A 21,699-nucleotide genomic window follows, 5' to 3' on the forward strand; every position below is an offset into this window, starting at 1 on the left:
GGTTTTGTAGGCAAAATGTGAGAAATGAGCAAGGAAAATGGGGAAGTAAGGTATTTCCATTAAAGCTAACTCTCACATAAAAGGAGTTGACCAAGAATTTGCCCTTATTGAGTATAGCACTCCTTGGTTCATATATATCACCTCTGCTGAAGGATGGTTATTTGTCTCTGAGAGCTGTTTGCTCAGTGGACTGAGAGAGTTTCATTTCAGCTGAGAAACACAACAAAGCACATGGGCCTTGCTACCTATTAACGTTCAATTTCAAAAGAAATGGATAGGGAGTCAAAAACACTCCCCAAAACATTGCAAATTAGACATCAAATTCTAAAACTGATCTCTCTAAAATGTCTTTCCTCCAAAATTATATCAGTAACAGGGTTTTAGAGGTATTTTTTTATATATATATAACATAGCATTCGCAAATTAATTTATTTAGAAGGTGTTGATTAATTTCCTATAACAGCACGGCTCAGACAGTAGTGCCAGCTCTAAGGTAAGTCACAGGTTTATATTAATGTGATTGTATTAAAACATTATATATTCTATAGTAACAAATCATTCATAAAAACTTGTAGAAAAGTAACTCCACATAATCTAAGACTAATAATAAACGAATAGAAGTATGTGTGGTTATTCAACAAAGGAGAACATATAATCATATATATAGGTGAAGCTTTCGGTAAATAGATGTTTATTTAACATTTCTGGACGTTCTATAGTTTCAAAGTTCCTTACATTTTTTCAGCATAGGAAAGTCTAAACATGGAGGATGTTGCATTTTGCAATTCCACGGTAACAAGTTGTATTTTGTTTTTGTCTTATTAACTTCAAGAGAAAGTGAGGAAACAACTGTTTATAACTGCTATAACATGATAACAGGAACTAACTTGTTCCACAGATGTTCCACAACATTAAAATGTAACTATGAAAGGATAAAATGATGTGTCATTCTTTAATAAAATGATAAACAAATAAAACATTGGCAAATTGCCTCACTTCAGGTGTGTTATTTGATTCTGCTTAGCACTGGGCCACATTATACCATCCAGTCATTTATAATTTTCCAAGAGCAGCAGACCCTCTCATGTTTTATAAGTTATTTCAAGCCACTGTCAACTCATTTTCATAATTAGCTTCTTACTGTTATCTATATCTTCTGTGGTGAAATTAGCACTGATCATAAAAGAAAAGAAGTAAGAGATTTAAAAAAAAGAAGAATGTTTTTTCTTCAGTTAACAGATTTTTACATTTCTTTGTTCTGATGTTTTCTTCTGACTGATTTGAGTTACAAAAATTTATGTTTAAAGGCAGTGACATCAGGTCTTTGAAAATACCAGTCAAAATTTGCCATTTGCTTACATCAGAATCAGTAAACTGACTTCTTTTCTGGTCAGACTGCCTCTTTATTCTTGAGCAAAACTCCATCTAGATACAGTAGAAATCTGAGCAGTTGTCATAATATAATGGAGCTTTTGTTTACAAAGTATGACTCAAAAAGGTCAACAAAAACAGCTATAAAACTATAGTATACGTGTGTATATATTTGTGTGTGTGTGTGTGTGTGTGTGTGTGTGTGTGTGTGTGTGTGTGTGTACCTGGTTGAAAGTGGACAGTTTAGATGAAAGTGCCAGAGTCACAGCTTTCCCAGGTCTCCACGAATGAATGGTGCTGTACATAAACGCAGATCATTTGCAAGTGGAAAGCTGCAGTGCACAGACTAAACAACGCTGACCCAAATCTTGACCTAGCCAGTCGCTATGGTGCTGTTGTCCCTGTGGCCTCAGCAGTCAACCCCGGCCTGGTAATGAACTCTAGAGACAGGCTCTGTTTCCACAGTGGAGCCCTACACAAACTGTGTGTAACCTATATGAGTGTGATTTCCTCAAGAACTCCTTTTATGCACACTAAAAGCAGGCAACATGCAGCTGAGTGGCTTTCTTTGTCCATTACTTGTGAATACAGATGTTTATTCACACACAGCCTACAAAATTCAATTATAAAATAACAGTAGGGGGCTACATACTTCAGGAGACATCACTTAATTATTGTAAATATTATTCGACCACAGCACATTGTCTACAAATGCCCATATGAATAGACACATATATTACCTATAAAAATTAATTATAGTGCCAAGATCACTCAGTCTAGCTTTTTTTTTTTTTTTTACCAAATTACCCACAAGGCTGATCTGATCCCCAAAGGTCAAACCACAGAAGACCAAGAAATACCTAGAAACACCTATTCCACCCCCACAGGGAGAGATTACCAGTGCCTGGCCTTTGTCAAACACAGATTCTCACGCTTGCCATGAGCGTAAGCTGTTAAAAAAAAAAAAACCCTGTGTTGCGGGCTCATTCTTTTCCCTTTACTCCTGGAATTTGTTAAACTTGTGAATCTGGCTTTCCTATTCAAAATTCAAGTCTATACATGCTGTCCTACTTGGGGCTTAAACTCATATTGCATATTCAGTTGAGGTTTACTGCTGAACCCTTACACAACCTATTTAAAAAACTTAAATTAAACAGGCTTTTCAAAGCAGCTTTCTCAGTGCTGGATCACATCTGAATCCTGGCCTGAGGGCACATCATTAGTCGGAGAATCAAAATTTCTAATCCTCCATGACATATCTGACTCACACGACAAAGCATCTCTGATGAATTCAAAATCTAAGTCATGTTCTACCAACCTCACCTAATCTTTACAAAACCAAAAAAGAAAAGACTCTTTAAGGATGCTTTCATTGATGCTCTGTTGAAAAGCCGTTCAGAGCACAGGGCAGGGTGAATCAGATTAGACATTTGGAGGTGAACTATCAAAGCGAGCAGCCCTGCAGGTTTAATATCTGCAGTACAAGCAGCCCTAAACAAACTGGAGGCCCGTTGACACCCGGCGGCTCCAAGCCACTGCGCTGATGGGGCTGCATTGATGTTCGGATTAAGGCACGCCTCTGTGATCAAGTGCTCAAACACTAGATAAAAATGAGAGAAACACCCTTTAATCCTCCCACACTCCCCTTTAAATAGGATTTTAAGGCATATCGTCTCAAGTGACTTCTTTCTACAATGGCCCAATGTTTTGGGATTAATTCAGATGGCATTTCAGACATGAATTTGTTCAGTTTTGGACAGCTACAATGTGTGTATGTGTGTTTGTGTACAGAAGGCTGACTTACTTGAGCAATTATTCTGACATGCTGATCAACTGGCAGTGTTGGAGACAGGTTATTTAATCCACCGTTGACCATTCAGACACGTGGAAAAGAAAACCAAATATGATACATACATTCCAATTGATGCTACATTACACATGTCTACAGATGTGTGTAGTACAGTTTTTCCTTAATCAGCTGTGGATAAGTTTGTTTAAAGGATCCATGAAAATTTCAAATTTGCAGTGGTCATGCCCAAGTTCATCACCAACTTGCAACAAAGAATCATGACATAGAGAATGTATGTATATACACAATATACAAAAATATATATATATATAAAAAGTATACATATAAAAAAAAGTGTCAGTTTTGGGAGTGTAGAGTATAAAGGAACTTACATTATGTTTCACAGCCAAAATAGTAATGGAAGGCATGAAAACTCCACAAGGACCAGAAAAATTAGGCTACATTTGTATTAAGAAAGGCTTGTTGATGAGACTGGCTCAGAGCTCTTACTTCTCTTAATAAGGTAATGTGAGAAGAAGTAAAAGGTCATTACTTCTTGAGAACAATTAAGTTACTGACAAAGCATAGTCATACTGACAAGTCATAGCATACCTCAATAGTGCTCAAATGGGCCTAGTTTGATGCTTAATACTGTTACATATTATGTAGGCCTAAAATGGATAGATAGATAGATAGATAGATAGATAGATAGATTCTTTATTGATCTCCAGGAAAATTGCAGAAAGATGTCATTTGGAGATGCTGGGGTATGCAGTGTTGAATATGTAAAGTATTAACAGAAAAATAATACTTTTCTTATTCCTGTCAATGCTTGCGTGCATATTTTTTGTGAACTGTGAAGCCCTCTGTCCTGAAGACAGTCCTGTGCGGACACTAGAGACTCCTTGTTATTGTTAATATTAATGTTATTTTATTTTTTTTTAAATAAACATCTCCTTACAGAAAGCGTCACCAAATTAATGAATATACATTTTTCTTTGTTGACATTTTTTTATCCATTTATTATTAGTCATATATTATGTGGAGCTTCCACATCCCTATGAATGAATCATTACTATAGAAACGATAAAACATTAGAACAAACATGTTAATATAAACCTGTGATTTGAACTTAAGTTGATACTACTGTCAGAGCTGCTGGTATAAAAAAATTATCAACACCATCTGACAATCAGATTCGAGAATTCAACAGGCAGTAATATAAATTGTCATGTTCAGTGGCAGATTTTACATTAGTCTTTGTCTCCCTCTGTTGGAGTTATTAAATTCCACTATTATATAAGATGATCCTCATTTTCAGTAAGAACAGAATCTATTTGAAGTCAGTAAAATTATGAAAAACCAAGCTGTCTCTGTGAAACTGCAGTTTCTAAAAACTGAAAGTTCGGATCTTGAGCGTTGGTCAGGTCTAATGTGGCCACTGCTCTGACAGGCCTAGAGTCATTAATCACCAGGCTGAGTGGTGGTGTGTTGGAGGCAGGGGGTTCTGATTACGTCCTGATTAAGGCCTAGTGTGAGTCTGTGTGCATGTGCATGGGAGTATGTGCTGTGCTGATTACGTCCCAAACACCATACAATGTGCCTCCACATCAGCTTGGAGAACCACAGGAAGCCACAGAAAACCAGGGTGCGAATGTGTTAGTTGGCCATTTAAAGGAAGCTGTTTATGCTGAGCTCAGCAGGAAGAGACTTGGAAAAAAGCAACAAAAACTGTCCTGTATTCCTGTCATTACACATGCACTTAGTAAATCTGAAAGAATAAAAAATCTTTTGATATTGGCAATACCATATGTGGGGGCGGGGGAGGTGAATGGCACAGAAGCTACAAATGAAAGAACAATACACAGCCAAGTAATGTTAGTGGATGCGATTAAGCAACATAAGTTAACATAAATGATACGAGTCAACATTTGTGTTAAATTAATTCAAGGTGCAACTAACACAGTAATGTAAATTACAAGACTTTTGCTCTTTTCAATTCGAAATAAACATCTATGCAGTGACAAAGCCTGGACTGGTGAGAAGTGGTATGGCCCATTTTAGGGGTGTGATTGGTGTTTGAAAGCATGATTTACACATGTCAGCATTAAACATTTTAATGTTTAGTTGAAAGATTTTTGAGCAACTGAAATTAGAATTAAATTTTTTGTTTTTGTTTTTGTTTTACTATATATTATTTGAAAAGTGTAAATTAAGTCTTAATTAGAAGGGGTAGAGCTCCTGTCCTGCATCCCCCAGTAATACTCAACCAGTTCATGCACAGGGTTTCGTACTCAAGATGTAGACAGTAAGTTTATTAGTGCGTAAAAAAAACAATATTATATCGACAAACAAAATGAACTTAATCATGGTTGTCATAAATAACAATAAGTACATATGCCATATTTATTGGATCGTGCCCCATCAGCAATTTGAATCCTTTATGTCATTACAAGTCATCTGTAAAGAAGGTTCTCTTGTCTCTCTTGTCTTGATCCAGCCATTTTTCCGTACACAAATCCCATGGGCTGAGGACCAAATTCAATTTCCATGCTGCCCCCGCTGAGTCCATAAACAACATCGAAGAGCATCTGGGGCAATTAATGCGCATTTAAATTGAACCTCCCATGGCCGGAAATGGCACTTTGTAGTTGTCACAATCAGTTGAACATGGCCAAGGCAACATCTCTGTCTTAAATGCAGTCATTTAATCTGCTCTCATCTTCCCAGTTTGGTCTCACCAACTATCAGCTACCAAAACACAGGCAGAGCTGCTCAAGCTGGTAGACCATCTTTGCCAGTTGGTAAGGGTTTTTTTTTATTTTGTTTTGTTCTGTTTTTTTTATTATTATTTGACTAAATCAATCATTAAATGTTTGAGATTTTCTAATTGCCTTACTGCTGAGTTATTTTCTATAAAAAGAAAGAAAGAAATAAACAAACAATCCTGCTAACAACAACAACAACAACAACAACCATCGCAGAAATTGTAATGGTTTCCACCATCGGCTAACCATTAAAACCCTTACAATTACCATTATTGGTCCTTAATGGTATCCACTAGACATAACATGCCACCAGCAGAAGGCAAAAGTAGAGACCCACAGGGACCGTTACAGTTTCCATTCAAGCCAATACAATTCCATTATAACCATTACAATTTCTATGAGGGTTTCTATTGGGTTTTTTTTTCTGCAGGGAAACAAACAACTAAAAGCATTTTTTGGCAACTAGTCATTGGTCAGACCAAGTTGGGTTTTTCAGCAGGAATAGTATACACACACACACACACACACACACACACACACACAGTTGCAATCAAAATTATTCAACCCCCATTTCAAATCAGGTTTATTGTCAAAATTTACAGACATTCAGCTTTTTGCAATGAACAAATCAAACAAAAGCAATTGAAATAGTTCAACACAACGAATGTTTCAAGTGGTTTCCCAAGAATATTACTGAACTGGAGGCCATTGCTCATGAGGAATGGGCTAAGATTCTACAGGACCGCTGCCAGAAGCTATGCATCTTGTTTGCAGCAGGTCATAACAGCAAAAGGGTGCTCTACTAAGTACTGAAGATGTTTGCCATGAAGGGGTTGAATAATTTAGAAACTGGAGAAATCATTATAAGTTGCACTTTCAGTTGAATTTGGGGAAACCACTTGAAAAAATATATATATATATATATATATATATATATATATATATATATATATATATATATATATATATATATATATATATATATATATATAATTTTATTTTATGACTTCTACATTATCAAGTCAGTACAAAAAAAATTTTTAGATTCCCAAAACATAAATTCCTTTCTCACGAACGGTGCATTAGCTTCACGCTGTGGGAAGTGACCTTGTGCGTGACCGGTATCTGAAGCTTGAGTAACATCATGTCTATTTATAGGCCTGCTATGACATGGTGACATGGCAATTAAGTGCGTTGCGTGATATAAAAAGGTATGGGGTTAGAATTGTTTCATAATTTCACATAAATAGATTACGTTCCACAAAAAATGTAGTGAGATTTACAAAAATTAAACAAATTCACAAATGCATTCAATGAGATCCACAAATATATGTTAGTAGTTTCACAAAAATAATTAAACTGACAAATAAATAAAATGAGATTTGCAAATAAAACATTTTTTTACAAATATGTTTTATGTCACAAACACAAATCTGCCCTGCATTCATTTGTGGATCACGCCCTATGCATTTGTGAATTGTTGCATGCATTTGTGAATTTTGAAACATTTCTAGCGTCAAGAGTGCACACAAATCCACAAATAGTTGGACTCCGCCCACCGTCTACTCAAGCCAATCGGATAATCGCCACATTGCAATGGCCAAACGTAACACGTTCTCACTCTAACCAATCACGTTTTTGTTTTACAATCAGGACAGGAACAGAGTTGACACACTTTCTGTGTGAAGTGTCTAGGGATGGAGCATGCCAAGGCAGCCCTCGAGAGGTCTGACTGTGCGCATTATGAACTCCTTACAATTAGGCAGCTCTGCTTGTGGCTTGCTCTCTTCTCAGCCAAAGGGAGTTGGGTTTCAGAGCCTCACGGATCTGGGCCGGCCGTTGCCAAGGCAGCCAGCCAGCTGAGGTCTTGGGGATTTCATATGGGTCTGGAAGAGGAGCCGGAGACGAGCGCTGCTCCATCTCTTGATCTGTGTTCCAGGCCCTGCTCTCCGCCGGATTTTGGAGCCCGTGTCGCAACTCCTTCTTCCACTATGGAAAGTCAAAAAAATAAAAATACGCTCTCTGACTCTGAGGAGAAAGAAGGGGGTGCCACTGAGAGCAGCTGTCAAGTATATAAAGAGTATCACGGTTTCCCCTTTTCGTTTGTTGACAATCGTAACATTGTGTACATTGGACACGTGCTTTTGGTATGTTTCTGTTATGTCGCCTCCCTGTTCTGTCATTGGCTGTTGTTTTACGTGTGTCTAGATTGGTGTCAGCCGTCAGCAATTGACACTGATTAGGTTTGTATGTATACCACGCACCTCCCAGAACACGGCACAGAATATTAGATTAGATAAGTTTAGTTTAGATTCGATTCGTTAGCATAGATAGTCATAGTCATAGTTAATATCCGTGTTAGGTTCCATGTTAGAGTTATTTAGGTTAAACATTAGATTTAGTCCATGCTGGTTTCTCCGCTCCCAGTCCCTTGCTATTGTTTATGTTTCTTGTTTTGTATCTCGACCCTGTTTTCCGTGACCACGACATTGATTCCTGCCTTGCCCAGTTTATGCCTGTTTGCCGATCACCTGACCTTTGCATGTTTCTGGATTACGTTTGTGGATTACGATTTGGATTTACCTGCCTGTGTCTCTCTTCAATAAAACTGTAAAACTGTAAAACTGCATTTGCATCCGTCCCTATCTTTGTTACGTCTCGAGACGTGACAAAGAGGTGCTTGAAGTGATTACTAAGGCAGTTGGAAAACCAAATCCTCTAGTTTTCTGGTCGGGGAAGAGGAAGAGGAAGTGACTCATAGCAGGCTGGATGAGCACTTTCTCCCCAGTGAAAATAAATATCCCTCACACTGCAGAAAACTCCCCTTTTTTCCAGAAGTGCATGATGAAATATCACGCTTCTGAGGAAAACCATACACTATCCATATTTATAACCCTGCAAAGTCAGATTATTCGGACATTTTGGGGGAATGAACGGAATGGCTATTTAGCTATGCTGAAGGTGGAGTAGGGACTTGCAAGCTACCTCTCTCCATCGACAGTAGGTAATTTGTCTCCTTGGGAGATTCCCATCCGCAGGGATCTACTGTCTCAAGCCAGAGGGCTGATTTATCACCCTCGGCCAGAACTATGGAAACTGTGGGTCTGGCCCCTAAGAGATTCTGGTCTCGCAACTGAGGTTGTAGAGACCATGTTGAACGCTACAGCACCATCCATGAGGAAATTGTATGTGCTCAAGTGGTGACTTTTTGTCTTGTGGTGTGAGGAACATCAGCTAGACGAAGTAAACTGCACAATAGCTACAGTCCTGGAGTTCTTACAAGGCCATTTCAGCCATCTATACCCCTATTGATGGAGCCTCTGTGGGGCAACATCCTTTAACATTGAGGTTTATGCTTGGTGTCAGGTGGCTGAGGCCCATTTGGAGACCATGTGTACCTTCCTGGGACCTTTCTGTAATCCTGGAAGGTCTGTCAGGTGCCCCATTTGAGCCCTTAGAGTCAGCATCAGAGAAGCTTCTGACTCTAAAGGTAGCTCTTCTGCTGGCCCTGGCATCTCTCAAGCGAGTAGGAGCTCTACAAGCTCTCTCTTTTACCCCTTCCTGCATTGACTTTGCCCCTGGATTAACCAAGGCCTTCCTATATCCTAGGCCGGATTATATTAATAAATTGCCTATGTCTGCTGTCCAGCCGGTAGTATTGCAGGCTTTCTGCCCTCCTCCGTTCCTTACACCGGAACTAGAGAAATTGCACCTACTGTTTCCAGTAAAGGCTCTTCGTCCTTACGTCCACTGCTCTAGCCAGTGGCATAAGTCAGAGCAGCTGCTGGTCTGCTTTGGTGGCGACAGTAGAGGTGATGCATTGTTGAAGCAGCGCATCGCTAATTGGATAGTGGAACCAATCTCTATTGCTTATGAGGCGTGTGGTCTTCCTACGCCTCTGGGTATAAGGGCTCATTCCACTAGGGGGGTCACCTCCTCCAAATGGGTACCCCTACAGGATGTGTGTGCTGTGGCGGGGTGATCTATGCCGCACACATTCATTCGATATTACAGCCTGGATATACATTCCACCCTGGGCTCAAGTGTTGCATTGAACCTTGGGCTCAGATCTTTTAACAGGCCATGCCCTCAGTATGACGGAGTGGGTATTCTCGTTCCCACAGTGTGAAGCTCACACAAAGTTGAGTTCCCTTTGAAAGGGAAAGTCTGGGTTACACATGTAACCCTGTTCCCTGAGAAGGGAACAAGACGTTGTGTAGCTTTGTCAAACTGGGGCATGTCTGTGAATTGCATCTTCACTTCAGATAAAAGAGGCTAACAGCGCGGTTCACAGGTGTCGATTTTATATCACGTGATGTGCTTAATTGCCATGTCACCTGATCACGGCAAGCCTATAACTAGGCATGATGTTACACAAGCGTCAGATACTGGTCACGTGCAAGGGCGCTTCCCACAGCGTGAAGCTAACGCAACATCTTGTTCCCTTCTCAAGGAACAGGGTTACATGCGTAACCCAGACGTTTTCCAGCACAAAATTAAATGTTACAGAAAAATTTTGAATGTCATTAAAGAAAGCAGCATATTACGTAAGAGACCACTTTTCAAGACAAAAAATACAATGAAGGCTGCTGGGATTTGCTGCAAAAATAAGAAGCAAGTGCAACAGTCAAAGTGTCCAGAAGAACTGTGGCTGGTTCTGCAAGACGCTCAATAAAACTTACAGCTCTTTTCCATATAAAACTGCACAAATTGTACCAGAGACTACTAGTTTTAGGTTGTTGTTTTTTTTTGTCACACCAATTAATGACTTTATTAACTCATTTACTACTGTTTACTGCTCTTTATGGTATTTTTTTTATGTAGAAACATTTTATTATGTTGAAGGCATCTTTGCTCTACAGCATTTCTTTGCATGTGCCTAAAACTTTTGCACAGTACAATATATATATATATATATATATATATATATATATATATATATATATATATACCCACTGAAGAGTATATTCAGCGGGTTAGTTTTCTGTTAGGATCAGGAAAGCTTTTAAGAAACAGATAATCAAATGCTGTTCTGTTGTATTGTTTATTGTTGAGAATGAAATGGATCATATCTGTTGATTAGGAGATACTGCTTTGTAGTGAGATTATATAGCCTACTGGTCTATTCCTGATACATATATACTTAAAATCATGATTCATTTGAGCTTGTTTGTGTTGTCACTGAAGTGCAGTCACAGTAAACAAAGATAAGCCTCAAAATCAACTTGTTCACCTCTGTGCTCCTTTAATCATTTGTTTATTTAAGTAACCTTTGAACTTAGTGTAGGCATTTTCCATTTCAGGCCCCTGATTTGGATAGCATCGAGATGTGCACTGATACGCATAAGCATTACACAAGCAGTAAGCTTTTTTCATCTTGTGAGTTAGCAACAAAGCAATTGTAAAAACTCAAAGGAAGCACTCTTACACAAGGGTACCAGAATGCCTGTATTGCGGAAAAGATGCAGTGTGTGTAATAGAAGCTTGGAAGTCAAAAGGTCACAGTTAGTTTTGAAGGTTACTGTTCAACCCATTACTCTTGGGTAATAAAGTGCTCCAGCCACATGTGACACCATGCTGGCATTTCTGGCTGCCCCACAGTCAAAGCAGCTTTCTTTTGTGCTATCAAAAGGCCTAAACACAAAATTTGTCCTCTCTGACCTGGCTGTTACCATGGGACAAGTCAAACAGACATATTTCTACCCATGCTCTGTAACCCAAGGGCAATGCTGAGTGTAATTATACATCAGGCACACAGTCTGGCCTGGCTCCTCATAAACAGAGGCCTCACAGCTATTCCAGCGCATTCTCTACATGCTCATTTTCTTTAGCCCCTTGCTGTTTTTTCCCCTTTACATTTTCATTCAGTTTGGCTGTCCCTGCATTTGTGCAATTTTAAGCAACAGTTTTCATAATCCATAGTGTAATTATGTACTATATTATGTGTTGAAGCAAGAAACCTCCTATCACAAATGGTTTACATGAAACACTAACTAAAAAAAGTTTAAGGAGTTGATAGAATGTCTCCCCTACTGAATAACTTAAGAATATTTATACAAAATAATATAGGGGTTTAGAGTTGTGTATTATTGTACGATATAACAAACACGTTTGTTTTAATTGTTTTAAAGCAAAAAAAGGTCACTGCTGCAAGAAATGTGACTGTAATTATTTGTCTTCTAGTTATTATAGCTCCCAAAACACAAACCAGTCAATGCTAGTTATTTTCCAGCTTCCTTATCAATCAGTAAATGTGATTTTCTAATTGCCTTATTGTATTCTTGTCTTTTAAAAAAAAATATTTCTCTATGATGTAGCATTAGTGTGGGTATTCAGAAATTGTCTCATTTCTACTAGCAATGACCAGCTGCAGGGTCGGCATTACCTATAGAGGGTATGCATTGACGTCACTTTCCCACCAGAACACTCCCCCTCGGCCAGACTGAGTGGCAAAACATCCAGCAAAATGGCTGGTTTTAATTGGGGAAGCTGCGAAAACGCTAACATAACTAACGATTATCAGCTTAAATTAAAGGCAATTGGACTCAACAGTGACCCTTACAACTTGCCCAAGAACCTGTGATCCATGGACATTGGCATGTGGCCAGAAATCGGTTTCCAAACATTTATGTACCTGAGGCCTGAAAGCATACAAAAGTCTTCTTCAATGTGGGATTTGTTGGAGAAATTAAAGTGACAAGAACTAAACATTCTGGTTGTATGTACAAATATTTTTATTTTATATTTTATCTGGTAAACTTCTTGTCTGATACCAGTCACAGAACCAGAATTTGGAGCAGGTCACAGATAAAATCAAAACATCTACTACGTAGGTTCGAGTGATATAAGAACTAAAGACCTCTAGTCTACCAGATAGTAATAAGAGGAAGAAGAACTGAGAGAGAGTGAGGATGAAAGATAGTAATAAGAGAATAAGAAGTACCAGAGAGTAATAATAATAAGAGCCCAGAGAGAGAGTGAGAACAAAAGATAGTAAAAACAGAATAAGAAGTACCAGGGAGTAATAATAATAAGAACCCAGAGAGAGAGTGAGGACGAAAGATAGTAATAACAGAATAAGAAGTACCAGAGAAAAATAAGAAGAACCGAGAGAGAGTGTGAGGATGAAAGATAGTAATAACAGAATAAGAAGTACCAGAGAGTAATATTAAGAAGAACCCAGAGAGAGAGTGAGGGCGAAAGATAGTAATAACTAGAGATGCACCAATGTATCGGTCGATAAGCGGTATCGGCCGATAAAGGCTATTTTTCATGCTATCAGCCATCGACAGATAGTTTAAAAACATCCGATGATCAGGGCCGACTATATCCAGTCAATCAAAAGAGGGCGGGAAAACACATCAATTGCATGTTGTGTGCAAAGATGATGTCTCTTGTGTGGAATGATGACAAAACTGCAGTTTGTAAGCTCTGTAAGTTCAGCACTGCTAAAATTTTACACCAGAAGTGCGCAGCAATGAAACGGGAGTTTCGGCGTCGAGTCTAATTTTTATTTTTTTTCCTCCCGTGCTGCCTGCTCACCCTGAATTAAAGCGCCAGTACACCGTTGAAAGATTTAAATGAAGATGAGTTGACAAAAAAGTATATATTGCACAGAATTTCATATCCAGTTAATATTAATATATAAAAAGTTTAGATTATATATTACCAGTTTGATGTTCAATGTTGAAGTAGAGATGCTTTTGTTTGTGGTGAGTGAATGTGAGCCTAACAGGAGGTTTTTTAGAATTCAGTCAATGTTAACATGAATTAATAACATTCAATAAGTTAAGAAATCTTACTTTAATCTTCAGAATTTAGTTCATGTGTTAATGTTAATTAGAGTAATGTGTTTTCTGTTTGAGACCAGTTACAGTGAAACAACTTGTTGAAATTGAGAGATTAAAGGGTTTGTTTTTTTTGTTTTGTTTTTTTGCATTTGCATGTCTTTCAGAATTCTTTTAAACTAATTATTTTTAAGTTATAAGAAGGCATAAAAGGCAGAACTATCGGTATCGGCCGATATCACTCTGAATAATCGGTTATCGGTATCGGCTGGGAAATTTAGTATCGGTGCATCTCTAGTAATAAGAGAATAAGAAGTACTAGAGAGTAATATTAAGAAGAACCCAGAGAGAGTGAGGATGAAAGGTGGGGTGATTAGGAATACTAAAAACAACACATACCACGAACACAAAACAATTTGTTCCAGTACATCGTGACACAAACTAGAGACCTTCAGATTTGAGACACAGAGATCATGTCTGAAACTTATCATAAACTGTAAGCCAGCTAGTCCTAGTTTGTTTGTAGCAAACACTGCTTCCACTTACTAATGTTATATATCTGTGAAGGTAAAACACAGTCAGAGAATGAATGAGCCCCCGTTATTCATCAATGGAAATAGGCAGCGTTTAAAAAGAAATATGTAGCAATTTATTCATCATTGTACAACATGAATGCCTTAGTAAAAAAAAAAAAAAAAACGGGCTGCATGATCTTTTGGCACTCTGTAAAAATATAGCTGCGAATTCTTGTTGAATCTGTTAACACAGTCGATCACACAACAGCTTTTCCCCATTTTAGATGCATTTTTTTCTGTTTTCGCAGAATTCACGCTGTACACTAGTGCTGCTACTTAGTCTTTTGCCGCGGCGAGTTCCGCCTACTGTGATGTCACATGAATACCCTCTATAGGCACAGTAGGCAATTGCCTAGGGCAGGGATTCCCAAACTTTTCCAGGGCAAGGCCCCCCAAATAGCATTAACATTTGACTGAGGCCCCCCTTTTGCAAAATGTATTTAAAAAACATTAAAAATACAGATTTCTAAATATATCCCCCTTTTTATTAATAATTACATCTTACATCTTTACATTACATTAGGAATTGATTGTGTGTGAGTGTGTATGTGATTGTGCCCTGCGATGGACTGGCACATTGTCCAGGGTGTACCCTGCCTTGTGCCCAATGCTCCCTGGGATTGGCTCCAGGTTCCCCCGCGACCCTGAAGAAGGAGTAAGCAGTAGAAGATGGATGGATGGATGGATGTGTGTGTGTGTGTGTGTGTGTGGTTGTCTGAGAGTGAGAAAGAGAAAACATACTAGTGGGAGGGATGGGCACACCAAATTGTTGAGGCCCCCCGGGTGCCCTCTGGTGGCCCCCACTTTGAAAACCACTGACCTAGGGCTTCGGGCTTGGAGGTGGGGCCTCCATAACAGTCACATCACTATACACTGGTCCACCAATCAAGACCTGCAGCAAAAGACTAGGCTCTTTGTCCATTGGATATAGATAAATTGTCACTCACCTTTAGTGACAACAATTAATGTTTCAAAGTGGGTCCCAATTTCTGAGTAACTTACGAATGTGTGAAGAGATAGGGTACGATGAACAAAATGCAAAAATGCTACTTTTCTGCAGCTGACTAACTTTAAGTCAGTGACTTATGATGGCGCTGAAACAAACATATCCTTTAGGGGCTGCTGAGAGAAAGGCTAAACAGGCACGCAAAGAAATATTGTGAGTTATCTATTTTGGAGTGATTGTAGTGTATTCTAAAAATAAACTTGGCCTTGTTCTGTCGATCAGTGTTATTTTGGAATCATTATTTTGCCGTGTTCAAAAGAGCGCGAGCGCCGTCGACGTGTCGAGACTCTTTGAATTTGCGCGTGCAGTGACATTGCGTCGGGAGCTGACTAGCAAAATACTAAAGTAAAAGAAGTTTGTATTCAAAATCAAAGAGCAAACACTAATTTGCTAATTTCTCTTCTCTAATTCCAGACTGCTGGGACTACGGCTGCTCCTAAGGCCATACAGACTTCATATAAATCCATAATGAACTTTTTCACACTATCTGTTGTTACCCAGATGAGGATGGGTTCCCTTCTGAGTCGGGTTCCTCTCAAGGTTTCTTCCTCTTAAAACATCTTAGGGAGTTTTTCCTTGCCACCGTCGCCACTCAGTGGCTTGCTCAGTTGGGATAAATTCGCACCTTTAATATCTGTATACCATGTTGATATTTCTGTAAAGCTGCTTTGAGACAATGTCTATTGTAAAAAGCGCTATACAAATAAAATTGAATTGAATTGAATTGAAACACAGTAGAGCATTAAAAAAAAGTACCTCAACATTGCCCTTTACATTACGGCTTTAATTCAAACTCGATTTTAGTTTTCAAGTCATAAAACCTGTTGTTATAGCTATTTATTGAAAATAAATATACAATTTTATGAAGAAATTCTTTCTATTCTTTGTGCTTAGTAGTTTGTTTATTTCACTTCCACTAGCAGTTGATTTGTGTATATAGTGCATATTTAAGGTATATGTATAGTCTATATTGGTTCAATAGGAGGGGGAAATCCTGCCCATGCACAGCTAGGAAAAAACAATAAAGGCACTTATGTTTACTTACTGAAGTGGTGTGCAGGAAGGGTTCATTTGAAATTATTTATTGGCAATGTAATGTTGTCTTGTATTTTTTTCTTCTTCTTTTTTTTCATTTTATTGTATAGAGTAGGCAAAATTGTTCGTTATCCCAAATAGTGGATACGGGGGGACAGGGGCCTCTAACATACATTTTGCCTAGGGCCTCCAAATGTCTAGAAATGGCCCTGTCCAGCTGACAAAGATTCTTTACCATTTTGACCAGCCCCAATCTGTGTTCTGGCAGATGGTAGCTGATCAGATCGAGCTGGACTTTTCAGCAGGGAGGCTAATAAAAAAAGCCTGAACCATGACCTTTCTGCACATCAAACTTAATGAACAAGAAGGATGTTCTTAGTGTATATACAGTTCCCTCTGAATGTATTGGAACAGCAAGTCCAATTCTTTTGTTTTTGCTGTACACTGAAGATGTTTGGGTTTGAGATCAAAAGATGAATATGAGATGATAGATCAACTTTCATCTCCTGATATTTACATCTAGATATGTTAAACAATGTAGAACATGGCATCTTTGGTGGTAGATCACACAATATTTAGGTAGATCACACTTCTTATTTGGTTGCATACCCCTTGCTTACAACAGCTGCATCAAGACATTGACCCACTGACATCACCAAACTGTTGCATTCTTCTTTTGTGATGCTTTTCCAGGCTTGTACTCCAGCTTCTTTCAGTTGTTGTTTGTTTTGGGGGGTTTCTCCCGTCAGTCTCCTCTTCAGGAGATGAAATGCATGCTCAGTTGGGTTAAGCTTTGGTGATTGACTTGACCAGTCTAAAACCTTCCTCTTTTTCCACCCTGATCAAGTCCTTTGTTGTGTTGGCAGTGTGTTTTGAGTCATTATCTTGCTGCATTTAGATTGGATGTATTTCTCTGTAAATTGTCAAACATAATGTTTCTGTAGACTTCTGAATTTATTCCGCTGCTACCATCATGAGTTACATCATCAATAAAGATTAGTGAGACTGTTGCAGAAGCAGCCATGAAAGCCAATAGACTAGCTCCACCATGCTTGACCAATCAGCTCATATGATTTGGATCATGAGCAGATCCTTTCTTTCTCCACAGTTTAACCTGTCCTTCAATTTGGTAGAGGTTAATCTTGGTTCCAGAAGTTTTGTGGCTCATCTCTGTATTTCTTTGCGAATTCCAATCTGGCTTTCAGATTCTTTCTGCTGATGAGTGGTTTGTATCTTGTTGTATGGCCTCTATATTTCTGGGATCAAAATCTTCAAACGGTGGATTGTAATACTTTCACCCCTGTCCTGTGGAGGTTGTTGGTGACGTCACAGACTTCATAGCTCTCACAATGTTACTGTCATCACAAAATGTTTTGTTTCCTTGGCCGACTTATTCCATGCCTGGTTGTTAGTACACCAGTGGTTTCTTTCTTTTTCAGCACATTTCAGATTGTTGTATTGGCTATGCCCAATGCTTGTCCAATGGCTCTGGTCGATTTTTCTTCTTTTCTCAGCTTCTGGCTTGCATTTCTCCTTTAGACAGCTCTTTGGTCTTCATGTTGGTTTATTCTTTTTAAAAACAAATGCAGTCTTCACAGGCGAAACTCGGGCTCAAACCATGAGTAGACATCCAGAGCTATTAATTGTTTAAACAGTCAATCTAACAGGGCACACCTGGTTAACAACAAAAAGCTGTCAGTTCGATGTTCCAATATTTTTTGATCACTTGAAAAAATTTGTTGGTACAAACAAAAGGTGTTATGTTTTAAGTTGTTTAACACGTAAATATCAGGACGTGAAAGCTGAAACTCTGGTCTCTCGTCTCATATTCATCTTTTGATCTCAAACCCAAATGTCTTCAGTGTACAGTAACAAAAGATCTTGCCATTCCAATATGTTTGACGGGACTATATATGGTAGGGCTGCACGATTATGGCCAAAATGATAATCACAATTATTTATCATGATTATTCATTGACTTTAGGAACAACATATATTTATTGCACTTTCATATTTCATAAACTGAACCAGTTTATCTGCAAAGTTTTGTTTCCTGTTCAGCGTGATGACGTTTAATGTCCCTGACAACTTCTGTATATTTAGCAACAAAATCGCCTTTTTCAATACATGTAAAAGCTTTAAAAAATCATGAGTGGTGTATTTTATGTCATATAATAAAACACGAAAATATTTTGAGCTTGTGTTCACCACAGACCTTATTTCAGGATTTTAACCAAAATCCCATTCAAAAAACCCATTGACTTCGGGACGATGGAACCAAAGTGCTAAAATGCTAACTCATTTCCGGGTTTTGGCATTACAAAATGACGTCATCCCTGTGTCGCTCTATGGTGACTGGCTGTAAGTTTAGGAAGCGCTCGACCTGATATGCAGCAGTTTTCTATGAACGGAGGATGAACTTTAAACGTGAATATCACAGTCGATCATGTTCATGTAATCGTGGGCAGTCAAAATCATAACTGAGATCAATATTCGATTAATTGTGCAGCCCTAGTATATGGACATAACTCTCATCATTGTCTCCTATCATTATATCTCATAACTCATCTCATTACTCTGATCATTCAGTTTCATCTGAGCAACACTTTAATGAGCCTAAAACAGTGTTAGTGCACTATTATTTTTATGTAATGTTTAAATCTTATTTGTCTTTATTCTCATGTTAGAATATATTTTTAAAACGCTATTACGGGTCATCTGTTGTCATTTGTGTAGTCAACCACTAGATGGCGCTAAATATTAGGAACTGTATTTAGGCGACACATCGACGCTTCAGTCAAGGAGCGCCTACTGAATGCTGAAGTGAAGGATTTGCAATGTTTCTCTGTATCAGGGTGGTGTTGTTTTTTTGTTTTTTTTTTTTTTAATTTGTCTAAGGTAGTGCACTATATGAGCACTACATGAGAGCTTTCAAGGGGGAATCACAGTGGACATTCCTCACACATGTTGCTGTGGTCTCCTAAACAACCAGGCAGAATCAGACAGAAAAGACAAACCCATGTGAGTTCTGTTCTCTGCCTGCCTATAAACATGTAGGGACATTAATAAAAGAGATATGCTGACAATTACTAAAAAATAAATAGATGGAACTGAGATCTGGTGCTATATTCCAGCGGTTTTCAAACTTTTTATAGTAACTTTTTATAGTATAAGACCCTTTTAAATGTAAAATAAATTCCATAGACCCCTTCAGTACAAATTTATTTCATGAACATTAGTTAAATGTGTACAGTAATATTGATAGAACACATTAGCTCAAAGGTCATTATTTATAGACCTAATTGTTTGGGTTTTTGAGGTTTTGTCATTCAATTAAATCAACAGGCTAATAAATAGAATAATTCAATAATAAATATAATAACTTTGATAATGGTGCTTTATCATTTCCACCACTGTAACTAAATTAAAAAAATCGCTGACCTCCTGGCTATGGACCCCACTTTGACAACCACTGATATAAACTGATGATAATGTAAATCCTATCACTGCACAATTTTGATAATGTTAACATATTACAGTTTCATACCACTTCATAAAAATGCATTCATGTTAAAGTGATACAGATTTCTTAATTAAAGGCAATTGTTAAGTGCTGTGAATATCCATTTGATCATTAAGGCAAAATGAGTTCATGCTGCTAATTTAAAGGCTTTACTCCTTCAATCACTATCAGGCGTTTCTCTATGTTATCGTTGGCAGATAAGAATTAGAAGATATTTTGCTATATTATTTCTGAGACTAGCAAACAAAAAATACTACAAAATGTAAGTTCAGACCAGCCAATTGTAGTTCGTTAAATTAAGCACTGAACACAGAATCAGATTTATCATAAACTTGCAAATTTCCAAATTTGAAATTTAAATACCCTACAACAGAGGTCTTCCCCTTTCAACAAAGATTAAAAGTAGAAGCTCATTAGAAAGCTAAAACTGTTAAACATACAAATAACCTTTGAGAAACCCCATATCTGACATTATAGATTCTATTATCCTAAATGCACATCTATGAATGATGTTTTAACCATTAGAAAAGTCGTAACGATCAGTAAGATAAAGCAGCTGGAAAACTGCTAAATTTAGGGAGTTCAAGAGAAAGCATAGACCATGCAGACTGCACTAGAATGTGCGTGACGTTTCAGAAGGGGGTGGTAGGGCTGTAAGTATATGCTAGACTGTAAAGTACACCACCCCCAGGCCTCCAGGGAAGCGCTTGTAAAGGAAGGAAGGAAGTAATTTTTGGAGACTAAACAGAGAAAGCCTCAGGAAGAAAAAGACAAAGAAAGATAGAGAGGTCAATAGGGGGAAAGAAGACCAAAAACAGATAGACAAAATATAAGGAAATGTAAATGTGGCATGGAATTATGGGAGCATTACAGGAAGAGGCACAGTTTCCAAGCCAGGAATAGAGGAAGAGAAGCAAGGACGACGTGGAACGTTATAGCTCATTGTCACACAATGCTCTCTTAGCCTTTGGCCATGACTGTCTCCATACCAAGTCTAGGGAGGATGGGAAGTAACTCAACTTGGCACAGAACACTTCCTGTAGCACATAATCAGCAGTATAACTGGTCAAGGTTTAATATTTTTGGGTTAGTGTTGTGGGCCACCTTTTTCAATAGCTAGACAATTTGGTACTTTTTGTCACTAAACATGGCTGAGAACCTTCTACTTTCGCAGAAAGAGGACATTTTTACTGACACTGCAAAAAACACAGAATTTTTACTGCAGTCCATTGGCAAGTGTGAGGATATCTTCTTTACTCAGTTTCTTTACTCACATAAAAAACAAAACAAAAAAAAAACTTCTAAACATGGGATTCCATGTATAGGTTTCAATCCGCTGAAGATCCAATCAAATTGCAACCTTCAAGATCCTGAATTTTTGGCCAGCTAAGCCTACAAAAGATTTCATCGATGTGTACATTCTTTGTGAGTCATGGGTGGTGTGTCTGAGGCTGTGACTACTTTTGGGTCAATGGTCAAGCAATTTTATAACAATCACCAAATGACAATAAAATAAGAACATATTGGTGGTAGATGTGTGCAAGTAAAGTTAATGTAGCTGCTAGAATATCAAGATTCTACATAATGCAAATGTTCATGCTGCTTTGGTGAGCTGTGCTCAAATGCTAATCAGTGTCACATAGACATTCCTTAAAATGACAATGGAAACAGTTCATTTGCTCTGGGATTGGGTCAATATCATGATAAAGAAATCTTGTGTTTGGAGTTGGTAGTGGTATTTGTTGGTTGACTTTGATGAGCAGAGTGCTGTAGAACAGAGGGGGAGGTGAACACACTGCCAAAGTCCTAACACGGAGGCACTGTAGGGAGTTTTGCAAGGGACAG

The sequence above is a fragment of the Ictalurus furcatus genome, chromosome 3, assembly GCF_023375685.1.
Source record: "Ictalurus furcatus strain D&B chromosome 3, Billie_1.0, whole genome shotgun sequence".
Classification (NCBI taxonomy): Eukaryota; Metazoa; Chordata; class Actinopteri; order Siluriformes; family Ictaluridae; genus Ictalurus; species Ictalurus furcatus.